Genomic DNA, 9,159 nt, shown 5'->3' with positions numbered 1-9,159 from the left:
GGTCTTTCTTTCGGTCTTTATTTTGGTTTATAGCATTAACATAAAATTTCAAACAGAACAACAATATTAACAATCTTGAATTTAAACCAAAAAAGGAATAGGCAGAAGCAATGCTTATTTTAGCCTACCCTATTTTCCACCTAAGTTACATAACCAATATAAATTTCTTTTGTTTTCCCCAATATAAATAACCACAATGAATATTCATTAATGTCTATACATACTTTTTATACCCTGTAAATATGTAACACTTTACACCTGCTTTAAACTTTAGTAAAGAAGTACATTTCTTCAAATCTTCATCTAACTCATTCCACAGTTTCACACCAACAACGGAAACACATCTTGATTTCACATTAGTTCTGGCTTTTACACATTCAAACATAAATACACCTCTGAGATTATAATGATCATCTCTTGGTTTGAAATAAACTTTTATGCAATTTGGGATACTTTATGAAGAATCTCTAAGATTTTTACTTTAATAATATCTCCTAATTTTAGCGTTTTAGTTTGACTAAATAGGTTATGGGTTGGTTCGAGGTATCCCAATTTATTAACTATTCTAATCGCCTTTTTTTGTAATTTAAATACAGTCTCAACACACGTTTTACCTGCATTTCCCCAAACCTCTGCACAGTAAGACAAATAAGGCATAACTAAAGAGCTATAAATCAAAAACAAGGCTTTTTTATTTAGTACATCAAAATCAAATCAAATCATCTAAAGTATAGCAATAGATTTAGACACTTGCCGTTTGATATAATCACTATGTGGTTTCCAACTGAGTTTACTATCAATAATCACACCTAGGAATTTAGTTTCTGTCATAGTCTGCGTCTGCCCCCTCCTTTATGTGTCTCCTGGTGTCCTCCATCCCTCTCTAGATTCCCTTCTGTGTCTCATAGCGCCCTCATGTGTCCTTTGTCTGCATCTCATTTATGTGTTTTCTGTTTGTAGGCATTCGATCATCCCCATTCCCTCCAGTTGTGGCTCCAGCCTCTTTGTCCCCAGCTTTGTGTCTGTTGTGGGTGTGTGCGTGTCCATTCCCCAACTCAGTGTGTGTGTGAGTGTATTTGGGTGTGATTGTGTGTGTGAGTCCTTCCCTCAGTCTTTTAGTTCAGTGTTGTGTTCATCTGCCCTCCTTTGGTTCTGCTTCCCCATTTAGAGAAATTGTTGTCACCCGTCTTCCCTCCAGCCTCACTCCACACACCTGCTTCCTGTTTCCCTAATTGTTCCTCCCAGTCTATTTAAGCCCTGTCTTGTCTTTGTCTGGTGTCGGTCCATTGTTTGTTGTATTTCTGTCAGCGGTTGTTAGTGCTCTGTCTGAGCTTTGTCTCTTAGTCTTCGTGCTCCTTGTGAGTTTTTTGGTCTCCTGGTTTTTTTGTGCTCTAAGTGAGCTTTGGGTAAACTGTGCTCTGGACGTTTGGACTTTAGGCTCGCTACCTGGATTTATTTTTGTTTCATCCATCAAATAAAAGGATTTTAACTTTACATCATCTCCTGCCTCGTGTCATCCTGGGTAATCTGCATTTTGGGTTCTAAACATCCCCACAATGTGACAGAATGGACCGACACCAGACAAAGACAAGACAGGGCTTAAATAGACTGGGAGGAACAATTAGGGAAAGAGGAAGCAGGTGTGTGGAGTGAGGCTGGAGGGAAGACAGGTGACAACAATTTCTCTAAATGGGGAAGCAGAACCAAAGGAGGGCAGATAAACACAACACTGAACTAAAAGACTGAGGGAAGGACTCACACACACACACACAATCACACCCAAATACACTCACACACACTAAATTGGGGAATGGACACGCACACACAAACACACACATACACTCACACACGCACACACACACTGAGTTGGGGAATGGTCACGCATACACCCACAAAAGACACAGAGCTGGGGACAAAGAGGCTGGAGCTACAACTGGAGGGGATGGGGATGATCGAATGCCTACAAACAGAAAACAAATAAATGAGATGCAGACAAAGGACACATGAGGGCACTATGAGACACAAAGGGAATCTAGAGAGGGATGGAGGACACCAGGAGACACATAAAGGAGGGGGCAGACGCAGACCATGACAGTTTCATGTACTTGTTCAATTGGGACTCCATTTAAATACAGCTTAGCACCGTCATTGTCCCTGTTCCCTGAAAATATCATAAATTTGGTTTTATTTTCATTTAGTGATAGCTTGTTGTAATCAAACCATTTTTTAATTGAACCCAATTGGTTTTCAACCTCTTGTAATAATTTACTCATATATTTTCCCATACAAATGAAATTAGTATCATCTGCAAACATAATAAATTTTAACCGCGCCGATACAGAAAAGATGTCGTTCAGGTATAGGTTGAATAATTTCGGTCCTAGCACCGAGCCTTGCGGTACACCACATATTACTCTTTCAAGCTGTGAATCTATATCATGAACATTTACATATTGAAATCTACTGCTTAAATAACTTTCAAGCCATTGATGGTTTTACCACGAAGACCATAGTATTCACATTTCTTGAGCAGGTAAGTGTGATCAATTGTATCAAATGCCTTACTCAAGTCATTTAAGACAGCCACTACATAAAGTTTTTGATCCACTGCTGTTGCAATCTGCTCTACCAATTCCATAATTGCTGATGAGGTTGAACGATTCTTCCTAAACCCATACTGATGGTCATTTAAAACATCAAACTTGTTGATGAACGCTTCAAATCTAATTACAAAAAGTTTCTCAAGTATCTTTGAAAACTGTGGCAGTAAAGAGATAGGTCTATAGTTACAAGCTAATAATTTATCACCACTTTTATAAATAGGAATAACTCTGGCTATTTTCATTTGTTCAGGGACTGTGCCACTTGAAAAGGATTTATTACAAATATAAGTAAAAGGTTCAATAATGCAATGGATAACCTACTTGATGAGAGACATATCCATCCCATGAAAATCTAAGGACTTTTTACTTTTGAAACTATGTACCGCTTGGATCACATCACTTTGGCTTACACTGCTCAAAAACATTGTTTTGTTTTTTTTTTTATTTCATGGTTAATGTCAACTTCTGGCAGCTTTTTAGCTAGACTATGGCCAACACTCACAAAATATTTATTAAACTCATTTGCAATGTTCTTTTCATTTTTATTGTGAATATCTGTACCTGCTTATTTTGTATTTCTTATTAGTTTATTTAACACATTCCATGTACCCTTAATATTATTTTTGTGTTTTAGGAAAAGCTGATCATAATATTCCTTTTTTTGCTTCCTTATTATTGTAGTTTATTTTTTTTATATTCCTTATACCTTTTTTCTTTTTCCTTTGTTGGATTTTTTATAAAATCCAGATACAGTGATTTCTTTTTCTGGCAAGCCCTTTCCAATCCCCTAACAATCCAGGGTGGGGACCTTTTTTTAAGTTTTGCTTATGATATTTTAGAGGACAATGTTTATGATAAGCTCCCAAAAATATTTCTAGAAATGCATTATAAGAATTATTAACATCATCAACATAAACATCGGTCCAATCAGAGCAAAACAGTTCATATTTCAGAGCTTCAATTGCAACAGGAGTTTTTTTTCTAGTTGTGGTATAATTTACATTTTCCAGAGATGTTTCATCACTTCTCATCATTTCCACCACAGTAAACACCGGTAAATGATCAGTAATATCAGTTTAAAAAAAGGCCATTCTTTGTGATTGATTTATGAATATATTATCAATCAGTGTAATACTATCGGCTGTTATCCTGCTTGGTCTCAATATCAATAGAAGGAAACCTAAACTAAACATTAAATTGATCAATTCAGCTATTTTAGTATTATCATCTGATTTAAGCATATCAATATTAAAATCACCACAAATTAAAGTCATTTTGTTCCTACATTGCCCAAATAATGTTTCAATACATTCATTAAACTGATCTATAGAAGAACCAGGACTACGATGCATACAACTAATAGTGATGTTTCTGGAATTTTTACACTTAATTTCAATTGTCAGACACTCCAAATTCTCAACAATGAAGGTCATATTCGTCAGTATCGTACAATCAAAACCAGTCCTAACAAAAAGTGCTACCCCACCCCCTCTTTTGTTTTGTCTGCTCTGAGTAAACATTTCATAGCCATCCAGTTTATTCAATAACTCTTTTCCATCTTTGATCCAGGTTTCTGAAATTGCAACTACTGTAAATTTCTCCTTGAACTCATTTAGGTAATCTGAGATCTTAGATAAATTGTTGTAGAGACTTCTGCTGTTAAAGTGTATTAATCAAAATCCACACATACTCACTTTGAAGTCCTCTACAATATAATTGTCATGTTCTGGGGTGGAGATGGTGGACCTAGTGTGGTGGTGGGTTTCAGGAGGCAGAAGAGCAGGCAAACGGATGAAAAAATAAAAATATGTTTAATTGTAGCACGGGAGCGACAGGACAAACGAACATGCACAAACAACAGTGATCCGACAAAGACAGCAACAAGGAGGGAGGCATAAATACACAAGGGAATCAGGAACACATGGGCAGAGTAATGAGGGACAGGTGGGAACAGTAAGGTTAATCAAGGGCAGGAGAGACACAGACAGGGAGGCTGGGGCGGATCATGACAGTACCACCCACCCCCCACCCCCCCACCCACCCCCCCACCCCCAACCCGTAAGGGGCGGATACCAGACGCGGAGCAGGGGCCTCTGGGAACAGGCGGCACAACTCCGACTTACAAAGTCTCCACGAACTCAGACCAGGGGCGCGGAGCAGGGGCCTCTCAGATCAGGCGGCACCACTCCGATTCACGAAGGGTCTCTCGAGCTCGGACTAGACTTGGGACGGACAAGGAAACACAGGCTCGAACACTTGACTCGAACACTTGACTCGACACCAGGAACACTTGACTCGACACCAGGAACACTCGACTCGACACCAGGAACACTCGACTTGACACCAGGAACACTCGACTTGACACCAGGAACACTCGACTTGACACCAGAAACACAAAGACAAACTGCAGCAGCAGGCGTGGGACCCAGCAGAAACTGCAGCAGCAGGCATAGGACCCAGCAGGAACTGCAGCAGCAGGCATAGGACCCAGCAGGAACTGCAGCAGCAGGCATAGGACCCAGCAGGAACTGCCGCGTGGAGGACCTGCAGGCACAGACCCCGCAGGCGTGGACCAGGAAATGGTTGAACAGCGGGAGCGGCGCGAGGAAGCCCAGCTCGGCGGCAGGTACTCGACGTCCGGTCAGAGCAGGTGCACATCCCGATTTGCTGGGTCCATCGGCGGAGGCTCAGGTGAAGGGAAGCAGGAGAAGAGCGGGGAGACCAGCCCTACCACCCCGGAGAACAATGGCGTGCGTAGGGGGTGTAACTCCCTTGAGGCTCCAGGATCCGCGGCTTCCAGGAGAAGAACGGGACGGGGCGAAACAGCAGGAGGAGAATGACCCTGACCACCCCGAAGACAAATAGGATGCGCCAGGATCTCCCAGAGGACTTCGACCACCCCGAGAACAGGTAAGATGCGCCGAAAACACAATACTCCAGGCCAGAAATCTCCCTCTGCTGAAAGGGACAAAAAAGAAAAATAATCCTCCAGAAACAGAATGGTAAGGTCACCACAGGTCCAGGTTAGGTCGGATCATTCTGTCATGTTCTACGGGTGGAGATGGCAGACCATGTGTGGTGGTGGGTTTCAGGAGGCAGAAGAGCAGGCAAACGGATGAAAAAATAAAATGTGTTTAATTGTAGCACGGGAGCAACAGGACAAACGAATATGCACAAGCGACAGTGATCCGACAAAGACAGCAACAAGGAGGGAGGTATAAATACACAAGGGAATCAGGAACACATGGGCAGAGTAATGAGGGACAGGTGGGAACAATATTCACAGTCCAGGTGGGTGTTGCTGCAACCATTAATTTCTGAGTCAACTCCATTATATATCAGATTTGATTTATGATCTACATCACTGACAACCCTAAAAAATCTATTATTTCCTGATTTCTTGTAGTCTGCATTGTCCATGAACTAAATACCATCTTCTTCTCATCATTTAAGGTAAGACATTTATTTTCTAAACGAATTAAAAACAAGACAAGTTAAATAAGACAAATGTGATGGATGATTCTAAGAGGGTGGGATGTGGACGGTGTATGGTGATTTAATGGTGTGTGTTTATCAGAACCTTGTATCTAGAAGAACAGAGCTCTGGGTGTGAAAACGAATTGGTCTGCATTAAACTATGAAGTTGGTTCTTATCAAAACGGCATCAGACGCAATCTTGCTGTGTTCTATGTACCCTTGAGGAGACTCTCTTTCGGGTCCGAGATGTCGGGGGTCGGGTGACCCCAAGGTACCAAAGCTCATAGAAAAGGCCGCAGTATGACCAGGTTGGTCCAGAATCGTCTCCCGGATCACAACAGACAGATGAAGTCATTTGTGTCTAGAACAGCTGTTTCTGAATAGCTGAAGGAACCATTTTGCTGTGCCAGCTGTGGCGTGTAGGTTTTGACAGCTTGTCAAGAGATGCGGCGGCTAGAGAGTTTCCCCCGGTGGCCAGTCCGGAGTTCTGCTCAAAAACTAACTGAATCACTCAGCAAGTTTCTGTTTTAATATTCCCATATTATGATTACCTGGCCAATCGGGATGTGCCATGTTAAGAGGTGTTAACAAACAAACCTCAGAACATCACGCCTTCTTTCAGATACAGGATACTCTGATTTGTGGTTAAGAACATATCTATGTGAATGAAATCACTTTAACTTCATCATCTCGTCATGTGTATAAGTGTATGGCTGATTAGCTTGTCAAGTCATGTACGCTGATTATCAGACAAATGGATCATTGCAGGACAGTATTCATTTCAACCTTATTAACTAAGGCACAGAGTAATCAAAACATTTCATTTAACCATATTGTTCATTTCATTTAATGATTAATTAACTCATATGAGCTGAAAATGTTCATTATTCAAAGGCAGGAGGAATCCTGTGGAAGAGATAAGGGGTGTCATGGTCTGCATCCTGCGTCCCCCTCATGTGTCTCCATGTGTTCTCCATCCCTCTCTAGGTTCCACTTATGTGTCTCCGTGTGTTCCTCATGTGTCTCCTTGTGTTCCCCAGCCCACTCCAAGTTTTCCTCTTAGATTTCCTTCCCCCCTAGGTCCCCAACCCCTCCAGGTGTCCCTCTTGGATTCCCCTCATGTATTACCCATGCTCCCTGTGCCCATGCTCCCTGTGCCCCTTCTTGTCTTCAGCTCCCACCAGGTTTCCCAGGTTCACTCATTCTTTAGTTCTCCTTGTATTTATGTTATCTAGCCAGTTTTTCCCTGTAGTTTTCATAGATTCAGGTTTTCTTTTAGGTCCCTTCCCCACCGGTTTATTAGTTCTCCCTTTCTCCTCAGCTTAGTTTCCTCTCCCTAATTAGTAAACAGATTTCACCAGTTTTCCTCGGTTTCTCTCTCCCCACGCACCTGCAGCCCATCTCCGAATCATCCTGCCCCTTGTATAAAACCCTGTCTGTGTCCCAGGCCTAGTCCACACGTAGCCGGGTTTTTTTAAAAACGAATATCCGCCCTTCCAAAAACTTGCATCCACACCACCTTGTTTTAAAAAAAAACTCTGTCCACACGTACCCAGATAAATACGTTGTTAAGGACATGCCAGACCTGTAGGCGGCAGTACTTCCCCTATTCTTAACCTCATCCTTCGTCTGTGGTCTTCCGCAAGGAGCAGTAATTCCGCTTGCAAAAACAAACAAGCAAAAAGCGCTTGGACAATTGATAAAGCAAGCGCAGCTCTGAGGGCATCCATGCTGTCGGGTAGTGTAAACACAGGTCGCACACGTGATGTCAGCATTTTTTGTCGCGGAAAGTGACGTTGCGGACCTTAAAACTCCGGTTTTGTCTGTCCACACGCAGACACCCAAAACGGAGAAAACGCAGATCTTCACTATGGCCGGAGTTTTTAAAAAGATCCGTTTTCGTGTGAAAAAACTCCATTTTCGTGTGGATGACAGGCCAAAACGTAGAAAAATATCAACGTTTTGGCAGATCCCCGGCTACGTGTGGACAGGGCCTTAATGTGTTGTCGGTCCATTGATGTTTGTCAGCGTTGTTTTGTGCTGAGTTTTGCTTGGGGGTCGGTGAGGTCTTGACGTCGTGAGGAGGAATGCGGATCCACGAGCTCAAGCCCTGAGTGGAGAGATTCGGTGAGACAAGTTGATTTTGTCGCTTTGTCTTGTGGTACAGAGAGAAAATCCTAGGTGACTAGAGGTTAAATTGGTTTCTGAGCGTTTTAGCAGAAAATATAAACACAACTAAGCAGATTTCTGGAATGCTGTTTTGGTATGGTTGAGAGAGAATGGACCGGTGTGATAACTGAGACCCAAGCGAGAGGTGGCCTGGCTCGTGAGTGTTTAGCCTCTAATAGAAACGCAACTCCAGTTGTCATTGTTGGTTGTGATCGTCAGAGAGAAAGATAAACAGATACCAGAGATGCTGTATTGGCTTGGTTGTTTAACGTTTTTGCCAGAAATATTGGTCTAGTAATCTGTTGTTGCCTTAGATGTTGCCTGCTTTAATTGTTGTTTGGATAAATGAGAGAGTGTATGGGTTTGCTTTGTAGGAGTGGTATCTATGTATGGCGGGAATAAGGACTCACAAACACCTTTTGAATGTAGATGGTATATTGATGGAAATGTAAATCCAGCAAATGGGGAAATGATCTGAAAATCATCAGATGATTGATGGAAAACATGTTTCTCTGGTATTTTGGTAACCACTGACGTTTTGTACTTGTAGAGTAACCTAAAGAGAGATAGCACAAGAGAGAAAAATGAGAAAATTACAAATGAACTATCAGGATTATGGTTAGGAGGATACACAGAGCGGTGGAGAGAAAGAAAAAGGTTGAAAATGTGAAACAGAGAGGAGAAAGAGCCTGCCTAAAGAATCTGAACAATCACAGCTGTGCTCTGAGTCTGAGCCACCAAGGTCAATTGCGGCCTGAAGGTTACAACTAGAAAATAAAGATGAAAAATATAATTTGAACAGGTTCTCAGAATTGTAATTTACTCATTTGTTTTTGCTATTAAGCACAGCTGTTGAGTACTTTTTTGCATTTGAGACCCTCCGTGTGGACTTCAGTAAGTCCAGTCAACA

Source organism: Nothobranchius furzeri, chromosome 18 (assembly GCF_043380555.1).
Source record: "Nothobranchius furzeri strain GRZ-AD chromosome 18, NfurGRZ-RIMD1, whole genome shotgun sequence".
In the NCBI taxonomy this organism is placed as follows: Eukaryota; Metazoa; Chordata; class Actinopteri; order Cyprinodontiformes; family Nothobranchiidae; genus Nothobranchius; species Nothobranchius furzeri.
The sequence above is the reverse complement of the archived record's forward strand: the minus strand, read 5'-3'. Positions refer to the sequence as shown.